The 15,904-nt window shown below is 40.3% G+C and overlaps 1 protein-coding gene across 1 annotated transcript in view; it reads right to left on the bottom strand.

Annotated features, from left to right (window-relative positions):
• The window catches only part of RB1 (RB transcriptional corepressor 1), a 544,421-nt gene that overhangs the window by 419,602 nt on the left and 108,915 nt on the right, over window positions 1-15,904 (bottom strand). The gene's annotated exons all lie outside the window — the stretch shown is intronic.

Raw genomic sequence — 15,904 nt, 5'->3', positions numbered from 1 at the left:
TCCCTCACAAGTGGGACATTTAGTGCTACCAAAGAGATTATGTATCTGAACTTCTTAAAAACCCACAAAAACATAAGAAAACCAACTCTACAACAACATAAAGCCCCTCTAACAGCAATACAGATAATACTGAAATTTAGGTAAGACAATGAATTCACATTCTGTGGTTGCACTTGTAAACACCAAGGTAGATGTTGACATTTATTTTCTCATATTTATATTCCTAAGAGGAATTATACATTCCGTTTACACAGATTTATTCCCTTAATTGCTTAGCAGCATTTGGTATAATATTAAAAAGGTCAAAAAATGTTTTTAATACCTATTGTGAGGTCCTGAGCCTCTGTGAATTACAATTAGAAAGTCTTGCCTCTAAAACAAAAAACAGTATAGATGTGAATGCGCACAAATGAAATGGCTTCAGAGGTGGGAAAAAGAGGTAAGTGCAGTTTTAAGCCACATGCACAAAAGCACATTTATGTAATTTATGCAAATGCTGTCTTCTCTGGGGGTCAAAATATCCATGCATTGTTGCATCTGAAGTTCTCAGCTGTGACCTTCTCTTTGCCTTTCCTGAACAAAGACCCTGGAGGGAAGGGAGCCTGTGGTTCTGCTCCTACAGAAGTCTGATAAGATCATCACTCCCAGGCACTGGGACTCATCTAATGTTTTGCATTTACAGTTTGTAGTAATGAGAAAATTAGGGGGTTTATTGAATAAAACCTTTCTGCAGAAAGCTTTGCTCTCTTTCAGATGCTTTCAGATTCTGAGGAAAAAATCTTTCTTTTTCTTAAATATATATTCCTTTTTTTCAACAAAATTTCAGTATTTTTTAAAGGACTTTTTTTTCCAAACAGTTCTAATAGATATCTTATGCCAATGACTAATTATATAATCAATTATCATTTAAGGTCAATCTTGTGTAGTCATCTTGTGTAGTGCAGGTTAGTTCTGCTGAAATCCAACAAGTTATGGTCAGGCAGCAAATTTTCCAAGATACTGTGAAGTCTGTACCACTGCACAACATTTTCCTCTCTCTGTCCATGCCAGCAACTTAACTTGCAAGGATTAATATATTGAGTCTTATACATCTCCTTCCCTATTCAGATCAGGGCTGCATGCACCACTGGTGATGTGAGTATGGGCAGGAGTGTATTTCCTTTTCAGTCCTAAATTCCTTTGCATATTTCTCATGTGCAAAAGCCCTGAACAGCTTATGAGCTGCCCACTGTGGCTAGATAGGAAATTGCTTCAATCAAACAATTTCCCACTCTGCAATGATGCTATGTACTCTAACTTCAGTGTAGGACTCCTACTGCTAATTTAGCTCAATAAGAACATCTAACATTACAAAATCATTTGGCAACAGCAATGTTAGGATGTCAAGCAGAGTCGTTGCCGTGAGATGAAGAGGAGTTTAATCTTCCAAACCGTGCGATGAATCTTTAGCTGGAAATGCTATAAACTGTGAAGAATTAAATCTGAAAATAAGGATATGGAGTTGTACAAAATACAGCACGTACATTACCAGTATGATATTACACTGACTGTACTGTAGTTTTTATAAATCCTACCTTAATACTGTAATCAGTACATTTATTTTGAATTCAGCTTTTCATCTGATTTTGATGGAAGAAGAAATGTCAGAAATTGGTATTCTCTGTGGTTCCCCAGACCAATATTGTTCTGAACAAGATTCACTCTGACTGTACAAGCAGAAAGTACAGCACGGTTTAAGGTTTTGTTGCCATGTTCTAGAGTGTCACAGAGCTGGATGCTAGAAATGACAAAAAACAGCTCTCCGGACACTGAGTCTAATTCAGTGCAAAACACTTGCTGTCATCTGTGTATTTTCTAAAATCCTCATTCACAGGGTTCCCTGAGGTGGATTTCTCAGAAAGGGAAGGAGGTAAGACAGTTAAAGAAAAATTGTCTCATTGCTTCAACCTGTTTCTAGCCCATCCTTTTCCTTGCTTAGACTTTGCTACTTCCATTTATTCTGTATAGAATTCTACAAATGTTTCGTGTCTCTGTCATCCCTTCTTTTATACCTCCACTAACCATCAACTGAATTGAATATTTCCTCTTGAGATAAGCTCCTACACTTACTTATTGGTTTGTTTGTTTTTTGGGGTTTTTTTTTGAGCCCTGGTATGTTTCGTTTCCACTGTACAATAACACCAAAGTAGTACATGTCTGCAGAAGAATACCACATCTTCTCTCTACACAGCTTCACCAGGTAGGAATGGAAATCAAACAGGACACCCCCACCAAACCAGGGTGAAAAAACTCTACCAGTCCTCAAATCTATATATGATTCCCAATTGCTTTTGTTGTCAGTAAGAGGTGACTTTGGAGGACCAGCCTTTTACACAAATAAAAAATTAAAACAGTTTTGTCTAGGCTCTTCATTCCCAACCACTCTATGCTTAGCAAAAAAATACTTACTCTGCATTTGCATCAAACATTCAGTAAGGATAAGCTAGTCAGCACCTCTCTATTCACAGTAAGTCCTCCTCAGATTGCATCCACTCAACTCATTGTGTCCTGTTTGTGGCATGTTTGCTGCTTTATCACTTATATTTCTTAATATCTCATGTTCTCTTCAATGCTTCTTCAACAGCAGCATTGTCATCCATACATGGCTTGCAGGGTGGGTCACTGCTAGGCCAATACCACTGTGGGGAGAGGATGGGGTGGTACCTATCTTCCCAACAATGCTGTAGCCAAAACAGGTCACACCTAAAGGTCTTGCCTCTTCCTAGCCTGGCTTCTGTCTACTGTTCTGCCATCCTTCACATCAGACTACCTAGAGTGAAGAGACTGGGAATTTTAACCTTCCCTTTAGATTGAAAGGTGTTATCTGTTATTATCAGAGCTCTGTACCTTGGCCAGTCACTGCTGCAGAGAGATTTATTCATCCTAGTGAGAAAAAAAAGACTTGTTTTTCAAACCAAAAGAGGATTTTTAAAATTTTATGTAAGACAAAGGTTAAATGATTAAGCTGTTCCAGTGTGGCATGTAAAGTATAGTACCAGATCCAGTACAATATTTTGTAAATAAATCTGGGAAGCAGAGACATAGGACTCCTTGAAATTTCAGATCAGTTGTTAAACACCATTTCTCAAGACCCTTCTGTGGCAGGGAGTACATGCAGTCAGAAAATCAGTACACTGAATGAACAGAGAAGTCAAAGCTAGGGTAGCCTAATGTATAGACTTTTGCAAGGAAAACATATTCAGTAACTTATAAAACATACTGATAGGGCTGAAATCAGGAGGTGTAACAAATACAGATAAGAACATACCACAGGCCAGGCACCTTGGGCAAAATCTGCCCTGTAAGTCTGCCCAAGCATAGGTTCCTTTATCTTTCCCAGAAGTCAAGAACAATTTAACATTTCCAGGGGTACTGGGACAGAAACTAGACGTCAGAATTACACTTAGGGGCAGTCCTACTTTGTTTTGCTCATTTATTTTTATGTATAGGACAGGGTAAGCACCTACAAATATTTCTCTGCCTGGAGCAGAAAGGGGACTATTTGCTGATTCACAGTAATCAGTCACTTTGTCTGCTGAACTGCTTCACATGAAGGTACTGCCCAGCCTCTTGTTCCTGTGATCAAGCAGGCATACAGTTAACCCTTAGGAAAATGCCTGTCCGTATACCATGGGGCCTCCAGCTGGACTGTGTGCAAAACAAGACTGCTTGCATTGCCCAAAACCCTGCCCAAGCACATGCAGCTGGAGCAGGGGATGGTGACACCAGTGACTAATGACTGCAGGCTATCGAGTAATCAAGTAAATTCCTGCCTCAAATCACAGAATCACGCAGGATCACAGAATATGCTGAGTTACAAGGAACCCACAAGAATCATCAAGTCCAACTCCTGACCCTGCACAGGACCATCCCCAAGACTCACACCAATGTGCCTGAGAGAATTGTACAAACTGTTTGGGAACTTCTACGATTATGTTTTGGGAAATTATGTCCACTTTTTGTCCTGGATGCTTATAGGTGTGGAAATGCCAATATATCAAGATATGTTCTCAGTAAAGAAGATGTTCCCAGAGCATTAACTTTCTTTCAAGTTACAAATCCAGCTTTCTCATGGTCTCTGCTGCACCACAAGGATTGCTTTCTTCACCCTACATGTGCAGCAGGTGATTAATTCAGCTGACAGCGATGCTGAACCATTTCTTTTTCCCCCTCTATCCCATGAGCTGCCACTGACCTTCCTTCTGCTACCTCTTGCCTACTTGGCCTCCCCAGTTCAACCTCCCGACGTAATCATTCCTATACCCTCTGCAGTTGCCCTGCTCAAAAGTTGCCTATTTTCCACTGATGCTCCCCAGTCCTCCAAACCATTTGCCTTGCTTTATCCCCTTCACCTGTCACCAGCCTCCTCCTACACCTGACCTTCCCCAAACCTTTTTAGCACAGATAGGGTTAATGATGGAATGAAACAGCTGTGAAACGGGAAGGGCAAAAGCTCCTCATTCATTCCTCTTTTCCACCCCTCCCCTCCACTGTTTTTAAGGGGGGAAAAAAAATGCAAAAACAATTTGAAGGACTGAATATGGCTGAAATTACACTGGAAGGGACTATCTGTTCCAGCTCAGAAGATGGTGGGAAGAGACTCCAAGCAAAAGCAAGTTGTCTGTCTCCAACTGTAAAATGGAAGAACAATTGTATTATTATCTTCCATTTTGTATGCAAGGGTTTGGCAAACCTGTCTGGCTGCTGTATTACCATCAAAACTGAAATGTTAAGACATATGCCCAGTGAGAAATCGCAAAAGTAGAGCAGCAAAAAGGATGCGGGGGCTGCAGCAGGAAAGATTTAAAAGGCTACCTGTGAATACAACTGGGCTTAAACATATCTGCAAAAGAAAAGGGACATAGCGATTTTCTTATCAATATTTGAAGGGTCTGCACACCAAGGGGAGTTACCTCCTTGAGGGGAAAGCATGCAATTAGGAACAGTGGATGAAATCACAAGGTGAATTTAAACTGCCCATTGTTATGGGTAAAAAAACGAAACCTCTTTACAGAGGAACATATTTTAGGAAGCAGGCATCCCATTGCTTGGAGCATGGAGAACTAGATTGATTCAATAGAAGCACACTGCTTGCTGTAGTCCTACACTTCCAGGGACAAAAAGTGGATGACCTAATGGAGGTTTTGCATCTGTTCACTCCATGTTCTGGATTAAATGATCACAAACTCAATATCTGTATGTATTTTTTAAAATAGTTTGAGATTGTACTATGAAGACAGGCTGAGAGAGTTGGGGTTGTTCAGTCTGGAGAAAAGAAGGCTGCCTTCCAGTGCCTAAAGGAGGACAGTGAGAGCTGAAGAGGAACTTTTTACAAGGACATGTAGCAATAGACAGAAGAGAATGTATTTAAACAGAAAGAGGGTAGGTTTAGATTGGATATTAGGAGGAAATTCTTTTCTGTGAGGGCAGTGAGGCATTGGAACATGTTGCCGAGGGAAGTTGTGGATGCTCCATCCATAGTAGTGTTCAAGGCCATGTTGGATGGAACTTTGAGCAACCTGGTCTAGTGGAAGGTGTTCCTGACCAGGGCAGGGGGATTGTCACTGCATAATGTCCCTTCCAACCCAAACCATTCTATGGTTCTATGACTGTTTCTCTGCTGTGTCCCACAGGCTGTCATCACTTTGCTTTCCTCTGTTGCCAGTACAGCACTGCTTCAATTATTAATGAAGAAGTGGGTTTTTTAAAGCTCTTCTTATCCCAGTATATTAAATCTGTCTTGGAGTTGTACTACTGTGTAATTAAATTTAATACATTTGAGTTGGAGGCACAAATGAGGTGGATGCTGTAGTAGCTGTGTAATGATGGGATTTTTCTCCAGCTGATGATACACACCAGAGCATTTCCAATTTTCAAATTTTGAATCTAATGGTTCATTCCTATTCTTTGCCAGGGAGCATGTGTGAGACAGAAATACAGTGTGCAAGCACTGAGCCTTTTATGTTGTAGAAGTCAGTAGCTACACAGTGTATGTGAACCCAGATCAATAGCTCATCCCAGAAGCTGGGTGGGAAGAAATTCAGAAAGCAAACTTCAGGCAGTAATTTGCTAGTTGGTTTGGACATTACAGAGCTTACTGCTCTCCCTTGCCAGCATACATGGATGCCAAGGACATTAAGGGAACTTAAAACAACATATCTAAACATCTAAAGAGCACCAGTGGGGCGGGAAATTGGGAGTCCTGTCCCAGACAGTTTCAGTCAGGAGGTTCACCATTCTTTAGCTTCATGTTTGCATTTTCCTGGAGCTCAGGGCTTCCTGGGATGGCATTCCTGAAGCAACAGGCTGATTTATAGTTTTCATGAGTCTCTATAATAATTAGTTTTCCATAGCCTGAACAGCTAGGTGGGTAGCAGGTTTTTTTTTGAGAATCACCTCCAAGTCCCAGTAAGTATTGTGCCCCCATACCAGGAAGCACTTTGCGGAGTGCAACCTATAAAATAGGTCTGGATCACATCTTTTTAGATTCACTGAGATAGTTCATGCGCTTTGATGCAGGAATTTCTGCCCCACATTTTCCAGCTTATATTTTGTGGGACCTCAATTCTCCATTAACTTCACATTAATGATTCCAGAGAATTCACTGTTGGGAGAAAGAAGTTCTTGCTCTCACAGAGTCTTCCTTTATTTGTCTTGGATCATGCCATTTTCTTCATTCACCTATCACCAGCACGGAATAAGTCAAGCTGAATGTAACAGTTCAGCAGCATGGTATTTAAGCACATACTTACAAGAAGAAGTCATTCCCTGAACAGCCTGGGGCTTGGACTCTGCCAGGCTGGCAGGGCCCAGGGGGTTCAACCATTACAGAATTCAAGGCTCCTCTCCTGTCAGGCATTTGGATGGATGCCCAGTTTACTTTCAGAACAAAACTTCTGGTTTGAATTTTGCATTTTAATGCCATGTGTTACATTAAACACTACACAGAGGGCATCAAGGAAGCAATTCAGCTCTCTCATGTGATGTATTGATTCCACCTAGTGTGTGCCAGTTTTATCTCACTGTCCTGAAATTTTCCAGTACCACAGAACATTTTGATTTCTGTTCCCCTCTTGATATGTTTCCTGGGGACATGGTAGAAGCCACAACAGGCCTTACAACAGAAGTGTCTATCCAAAGTGCTTTAGGTACTTCTGTCCTTTTAACTTTCAAACTGCTCTTCACACAACTTCTGACTTTCATAAAGAGTATGTTGCTGAGCAACGAGTTGTGTTCATAGTAACTTTTAACCAGGATAGGAGATGGATTTTTCCCACTGCCTTTTCTCCCTTGTAATCCCAAAACTTCCCATAAATAAAACCAGACACATCAAACATGCAGCCTCTAACCTCTGCCAAGCAGTTCGTGATGGGACTTCCAGTGGCACTAGAAGGCTGCCACTGCAAACCAAAGATCATGAATCCCTGTTCTAAACTTGCTCCTCGTTATAGTCGGTGCAACTAATTATGACTTCTTGCCTACACATAGTTTCTACTGAAAGCTCACCTGTTCATTCCCAGCCTTCCTATACAAAGGCAGGTTCTTCACTGTTTTGTCTCAGAGAGTTACTGGATTTCCATTGTTAGAGATATTAAAACTCAGTCTCAGACAGGAAAGTATACTGGCACAGTACTTTGGGAAATGGCAGTAAGAAGATCACTAAGTACCAGATTCTGGACCTGGCTCAGATAAGCTGTTTCCCTCCCACACCTGAAAACATGTTAGAGTGAAAACAAGATTTTCCACTTACATTGATTTACCAGTGGTTTGAAAACCACCACGCTCCCTTGTCAAGCTCTCTTTTTTTTAGTACAAACAGGGACATGGGTTTAAGTTACTTGGAGAAGTTTTTCTTCTACAGCATGCCTGACAAACACTGGAAATAAAACAGTCTAAGAAACACTGAAGAATAAATGTACATTAAAATTAGTACTTGAGAGTGTATGAAAGCCAAGAAAAGATTAAAATTTTAAGGAGAGCCCTACAGGACCCTGAAGATTCTTTTGGAGATTTTTTTTCTCTGAGTGTTTTTGCATTTGAAGTAACAAACTTCAAACCATGGATGTCAGAAAGGGTTATTCCTGGGCTTACAAGGGAGTTTTTGCCAAAGACTCATCTGAGTCTGCATGCCTGATACCTGAGTCATGAATCTGCATACCATAACTCATAAATCCTCCTTCTCTCCCCTTTTTTCCTTCACTCACCAAACATCAAATCTTTCTCCATCTTCCTATACACCCTGCACTTCCTGTTCTGTGGGCCTTGCCACTTTGCAGCAGCCCATGCTCCTAGTATTTCTTCTCCTTATCAATCTAAACATCTACTTTCACATCTGCATTTGAAGTAGCTCCCTTTTTGCCCATGCCTCTGCTCTTTGTGTGAGAGCTGTGGTGCAGGTCCCAGTTAGTCACTGGAGCACTGGGGGTGTCACCACCCTGTATCTGCCAGCATGTCCCAGGGAATGCTGTCAGCCTGGAGGGCTCCCGTCCATCCTATGGGCAGACCAAAAATGCTCATGCATTCTCCCTGCCCTTGCAGTCATTGCCCTGCACTGGTAATCTTCATAAAGTTTTTCCTTGATTATGTCTCGCAAGGACAGCTATGGAATAGCTGCCAAGGCTACATAACATGCTAGCAGCCATCTTCATGATGTGGGAAGTACTCTGATCTGCCTCAGTCCTAGTCTTGTGCCCATTCATGCACATCTTCCTTGCCAGCATGTCTCTCAGTACTTTCTCAGATGGCCAGAGCAAATCAGCAGATAACTGGGATAACTGGGATTTATTGATGTGAAAGAGGGTGATCTATGCATTAGTTCAGTGACTCTTCATGTACTACAGAAGGCTACAGGGCCCTGTATTGTATCAATAGATACTACGAAAACTCATGGCTGGAAGAAAGGCAATAACTTTTACCATTCAACACTTTAATACTCTTAATGATAATGACTGTTCCCTCATTCCTGCCTCTCATCAACAGCTTTCAAGGAAGCATCATTAAGGCGGCATATTCCAGTACAAGAAAGACATCAGGCTCAGTTCATTTAAAAGAGATATTTCAATAAAGCTAATTAAACATTCAGATCAGAAGGGTCCTCAGGGATTCCTGTGCCTGCCCTGCATGACTCTAATGCTCATCTGTAGCCCATGTTTTGCATGATATCAGTGTGTAAAACATGGAGATGCTCAGTGAGTGTGGATATTCTTAAAAGGCTCTAACATCCATCTTTTGTTGGACTCTACAATACAGTGGTGTTCAGCCATATGTTGGAATGGGAGAGGGTATAAATTAAATTACATAAAGCGATCAGTTCTTCACTTGTAGTCCAATTTAAAGTACTTGCATCCCCGGTGGAAATTGATAGAAAACTTGATATTTGGACCCTTGATGGACTCAAAAATGAGTAGGAAGAAAATTACATCAAAAATGTTTACAGAGATATCAAACCCTGTTGGAAAAATATTTTAGCTTTTAGTAGTATTCCACTTGTTCCCTTAAGTGATTCTCTGTAGAGATATTCTTTTGCTAATTCTTTAGTTTGCTAGATCCTGAGTTTTTTGATTGTGTGTATATCTATTCTGGTTTTGGGTTTTTTTCCTTCCCCCTTCCCTTTCCCTTTTCCTTTTGGAATTGTACATAATATTTCAACTGTATATAACTGTAATATAGGTAAATACATTTATTTTAATATAGTTTGGCTAGTTCGGACTTTTCATGATTTTTTTTCTTAGGTCTCTGCTGGAGGGTTTTTTGTGCTGGGTCTGGGGACGTGGCAGGGAGCCGAGTAAAAACTTAGACACAATGTAATTCTTTGACTATATTTTGTAGATCTGTCTCGGCTTCCACTGTTTTAAAAACCAGATGTTATGAAGATACAATTAATAGCATGATATGTAGACCACCATCAATGAAATGATTGGAGGGTGGGATCCAGCAGCAACCCACTGAATGAGTAGCCCTGAATTTCCTGCTGCAGAATCAGTGGAAGCAATTGCTTTCCATTAAAGTAACTGTTTCTCTATGCATCTACAGTTTAGGTGGATATCTATCTTAAACAGGTAGACTGGATCCCAGCCTGTAATGCCAACCATTACCAAATGCCAAGCATTATTGACAAGCCATAGTCACAATATCATGACTAATATTTAAGGGCTCAATCAGGCAGTGTATCTGTGTTACTAATTTGCACCATCTTGTCAGTCCATATTGCCCAAACAGTCTTGCTTTAATGCTGGACTATGTTTGCATAGAGACGACAACTTTGCTTATTTCACACTAAATTGCCTACTGGGGACTGCCCTTTATAGAACTTTTGCATGCATCCATTAAAGCTGTTCTACTCTGTTAAATATAATTAAACAAAACCCGATAGTAAAAATCTTAGGTTTGCCAAGGAGGAATAACTGCATATTTCTAGAAAATAGCACATATTCAATAACAGACATTCATAGTGATGCAAATTCATGCGCTGCATAATGTTTTCTACTTTGATGGTTATAGATTGCATACCGAAACTTACCAACTAGGAAAAACAGGCTATCCTAGGAACAACAGAGGGAAAACATAACAGCCATCACCTGCCAATTGTAATAGAGAGCTGTAACAAATAGCATATAGAGAGAGAGAGAGAGCAAGAAAGGTATGTAGAGAAAAAAATAACTGTAAGCGTCACTCCTGTGGTCTGGCAGGTCCTCACCTATTTCACACATCTCTGGTACTGTCTGCCATATATTGATGAACCCATGAGCTTCTGGGGAGATGGGAAGCACAAACATATTTGGGTTAATCTCTGTCATCGTGGAATGTCTCTAATCCAGAAGAGATGACCCACCTCTTTGGATTCAATATTGATTTTTTTTTCTCTTAAATGCTTCTCCATCCATCAATGTCAAAGCGTGAATGTAGCAAGGTCCTTATGGATTCATTTTTTCTTGCTTTTGTGCTTATGCACTACTAGAGAAATAAGAGCAAACAAAAATAGCCCAGAGAAATATGGGCAATGTACCTGGAAAAAAAAAAAAATTGAAAGAGCTTTTGTTTTCCTTGTGTAATATTGTACTCATCTTGAGAGGGAGAAATGTCTAATTAGCATACCACAGGCTCTAAAATTACAATCGAGCATCAGTGGTGAATACAGGAAAAAGTAAAAACTCTGTCATCTTTTACAAAGTGATGGAAGTTTTTTGAGGAGGGGAAAGGAAGGAAGGATGAAATGCACCCACCTTCTTCTGCAGTGTCTGTCACCTGATGAAAGGCTAACACAACTTTTAACAGACATATAAGACTCCCCACAGATGATGCCAGCAAAATTTCCCACAATGCCACCTTTGTAATATGGTGTATGGTTTTGATCACCTCATTAAAAAGACATTCTTTTGCTGGGTAACAGCTGATGTTATACAGGGTTTGGATGATGACCAGTGTTAATTGTGGGCAGCAAGTGCATCTTTAAGCAGTAAGCTGAAGCAAATCTAGTGGAAAATGCTCACTACTGCTTGGCAGCTCAAACCAAGAAAAAAAAAACAGAGGAGATTCAGGTATTAGTGTTGGCATACAGATCTTTATTTCATGGGATTTGCAGTGATGTGTGTCTGGACGCAATAAAATTTTACCTACAGAAAAGCTGGCCCATTTGTAACTCACGTGATCAGAACACAGCATAATATTGTCTCAGAGCAAGCCAACCCGTCAGTTTATTCCTAGCAGAGATGAAATGAAAATATCTAAAGCCAAATATCTTCCAGTAAATCAAATGTATGCAGATGCCTCTGATGATATAAAAGGTGTTTTAAGGTACATAAATAGTTAATGTTTACAGCTGAGAGCAAGACATGGAGAAAAAACTATCCCTTCAGATTTCACTAAAATAAAGCTAAAATAGATTTTTAGAGAGATTTCTTTGAATAAGGCTGCAGAGTTCCTCTTTAAAACATTAAGAGGCCATTCATTGCTTCAGAATGAAAGCTTAGGGACACTCCCCAGCAGTTCTGCCTCTAGCGGGAAATTAAGTTTCCACAAAATCAACTCAAGAAAAAAATCAATTTTGCCCAAAGCATTCAGGTTTCCTTTGGGAAAATAAAAACAAAATATTTCTTTCACCATGTGGGCTTGACCCAAACCAAATGTTTCAGTTTATTTTTTAACTGAACAAGAATATTTTATTTCTACTCAGTTCAACTTGAAACTGCCTCTGGGTGTGCTGTTATGGTGGATATGAATCGCACAGGGGAATCTGGAATAAGACAATTTGCATCTCAGCCGGTTAGCTGGCTCATAAGAAAATATTATTAATTCAACAATATTAAAATGTTACATTTATATCAGCAAGACTGAAGCAAAATGTTTGGTTACTTCCAAACTGAAGTTCTTCATAACTTTTCCCGCAATGAAAAAAATTGATATGCGGAAAGGAATGTTTAAATAGTAAAAATTGTACAAGAGGAAAAAAATAATTCTGACTCTAATTTTCAAGCAACTAGTCATTACATCAGTTTGATGCCACAGTAATTCCATTGAGCTCCTCTGGAATGACACTGGAATCATATCAACCTGAAGGGGTTGGAGATGCAATGTTACTGATCTGACCTCAGTGCATGGCTTTAGGTAGACAAAAGGTGTGTCTTAAGGTGCTCCAGTTTCTCTCTCATTAGCTTCTCCTTGGGACTGTAAGTATGTTGAGGATATTGCAGATCCTGAAACAATAACATGTGGTTAGAAAGGAGGACACCCTACAAACCACCTGGAATACTGCACATCTTTCCAAAACTCATGGATAAATGAGACAATCAGGCTTTTAAATGTAGGAGATAAGCCCAGCTTCTCCTGGGATTCAAGAGAGACTGAAACTAGCATTTGTGTGTGAGATAGACATGAAAGTTTAGAGAGTTTCAGTTATTTATATAGATATATAGAGAGATACATAGATACATATATGATATATATTTATTTCTTACAGATTGCTTAAAATATATTGCACTTAGAAATTATAGTTACATTGAGTTATTTCAGCTTCCTCTTCAGCCCTAAGTTCTAATATTCGGTTGTTATTCAAAAGCAGTCCAGACCAAATCAATACAGACATCCATTTTCACAGCAGAGAGCCCTACAACAACACACCAGTTACTCTCCTCAGGTTTACAGTCATCAGGACACAGGGTGCTGGTGCTGCAACACCCAGCTTGCTCTGGATCATCACTTGTGGACAGCAAGGCTGAGGGATGCTGCTCCTGTGTGGGTTTCAGAAAGGTCATGTCAAGCTGTTCTCACCTCACTGCAATGGCATGGGGTCATGAAGGTTGAGAGACGCAGAATGAGCTCAACTACATCGAAAAGAGAGCAAAGTACATAGTTATTTGCTCTGGTCTGTAATAACCAGCCTCTGATTCATGTCCAACAGCCCCCAATGAATGCAAACAAACATACCAAATTGTAGTAGTCTCAGCCACAACATAAATTATTCACATTCTACTTCCCTCACTTTTAAATATCAGAGTGAACAATTAATCTCTGGACTTTATACATTTACTGATTACACAGTGTACTCAAAACATCAGAGAACAATGGCAAACTCAGAAACAGGGGATTCTTACACCTGAAATAATCCTGAGACCACCAAATTTGAGTAATGTAAACTAGGTTTTTTATTTCCAGTCTTTTAGATAAAATCGTTGAAAAGCAGCATTTCGAGGAAGTGTTAATATGCCAAGCACAGAAACCCTGCCCAAGAAAACAGATTAATGTCCTACAAAAAATTTCCAAGCAGAGCTGGGGAACAGAGGAGAGGCTCTCTTGAATTTGATACGTTGGTGCCTTCCAGAAATTAAAAAGCAATATGTAGACTGTTCCCATGCCAGCTGTGTTTCTAGAGACTGCTTTCTCTCTAATGCAGACCACATTATCACCATTTTGAGCTAAGATTTCACTTAATTTACATAGACTGAGACCGACTGCAGCTGTCTGTTTTTCAGTGCAAACTCGCTGCCTGGGATTTCAGGTTGCAGTGTGTGAGGCTGTGCTGCTATCAGCTTGCGAGCTTGTTTTTTTAAAAATGGAAGATCATGGGACCTACAGGTTTCCAGAACTTTCCACCTTTAGGAAAAGCAATGGTCAAGGCTGGGTTTAGACATGATTAATCACCTAGAAGTTGTACCACACTGCTCTTTAAGGTACGGTGCAGGCTTAATTTTGCCAAGGGATGAGAGCACTTGTGGAAGCCTCGGTACCCTCTTTTTGCTGGACCCCTGCAATGATACTATATGGAAGAGAAATAATTTTGAGTTCTTGGGGGGAGGTGAGAGGAGTGTTTTTTGCAGTAAAAAACAAGAATCCTGAGATAAATAATAAAACAAGCTTGTGATCAGTGACATATCCAACATATTTTGCTAGAAGACATAGGATCATGGATTCGTCTCTGATATACTGACCTATACAAAAGTGGCTTCTGATTCATCCAGGTCTCACGTGCAAAGCTTAAAAACTATTTAATATACTTGTGCCTCAGTTTCATATATGTCAAATAGTTTTTTTGGAGGGACAGATTAGTTTTCAGAAGGTCTCAGACCTTGTGGTCATAGGTCTACAGCTAGACCAAAGTAAACAATGCAGTCCTTATACAAAGAGCTTATGACTGTACCTGCAAAGATCCTAGACAAGGAAACATTCAACTTGTTTGCACTTCACTTTTATGTTCCTGTTGTCTAGAGCAGAGTTGCAGCCTTAAACGAGTCATTGTACCCTCCCCCACAACCGTAGTGTTTGTCAAGGTCCAACTCAGGCCAAGTTTGGAAGAAACTAAGTTCTATCGTCAGTACACAAATATGACTATAAGTCAATTATATTACTTCATAAATAGTGGACAGGCCAGGGATCATTGAGCTCTCCTGCAGGACAGTGGGCTGCTTGCCAGGAACTTCCCTTGAGTAGGGACACCTCTCAAGGTTACTCCTAGAAGCTAGGGGATTCCTTGACTCAATGGATTCCCAGTAAGTGATTAATGGCACGTTAAACTGTGAAGTCTTAGTTAAGTGATATAAAGGATGGATTGTACACATATAATTCTTGAGACATAAACTATTGACCGAGGCTGGGACCAATTTTGAATTTAACCACACATAAACTCCCTCCTGAGAAAGTGTTTAGAACACAAAGGTGCCCTTTCTGAACCTCATGACTCAACAGGAGAGTCTCCCTGACAATTTGACTGCCCTTGTCCCCTGAGCAGTAAATAATCAAGTGTACCTTGCCATCAAATCTTATTAAAACACTGTTGCATTTACTATCAAGCTTTGTTAAATCGCTGGTTTATATCTATAAACATATTGCTACTTCTTTCTTACGAGTGAAGTCCATCCACGACGCATCCATGACTGTTGCATTAGAGCTGTCAGAGCCCAGAAGCAGCCATCTAAAAAACAACAGGTCACTTGGTTTCCTCACAAAGGATTATATGTAGTCCCAGTCAATGGGTCTTGTGCCCTATTTTTCGCAGTAGCTGCATTCAACAGAAGCAGAGTCCACTCTCTGCATCAGATCTGCACTCTCATGTTGAGGGCATCTTCACAAGGATGGCTGCCCAACCCTCTGAAGCAGGGATGACAAATTCACTTGGTGAGCACAGTAAACCATTTGGTTATTGTATTAAAGGAGAGAAGGAAAGGGCCTCTTCTGGATCCTGGACAGGACTACAAGGGCTGAAACATTTCTAAATTCAGCATGATCAGCTTTTTTTACCAGTTTGTGTTGCCTGATAGTCTTCTGGCCTCACCTATGGGATTGGGAAACTTTAGTACTGCAGTGATACATTTCCAAATCCCACATGGGCATCAGTAAGAGATACTGACTGTCAGTCCCACCTTGCTGAGCTCAT

The sequence above is a fragment of the Pseudopipra pipra genome, chromosome 2, assembly GCF_036250125.1.
Source record: "Pseudopipra pipra isolate bDixPip1 chromosome 2, bDixPip1.hap1, whole genome shotgun sequence".
Taxonomy (NCBI): domain Eukaryota; kingdom Metazoa; phylum Chordata; class Aves; order Passeriformes; family Pipridae; genus Pseudopipra; species Pseudopipra pipra.
This window is presented reverse-complemented; position numbering and strand designations above follow the sequence as displayed.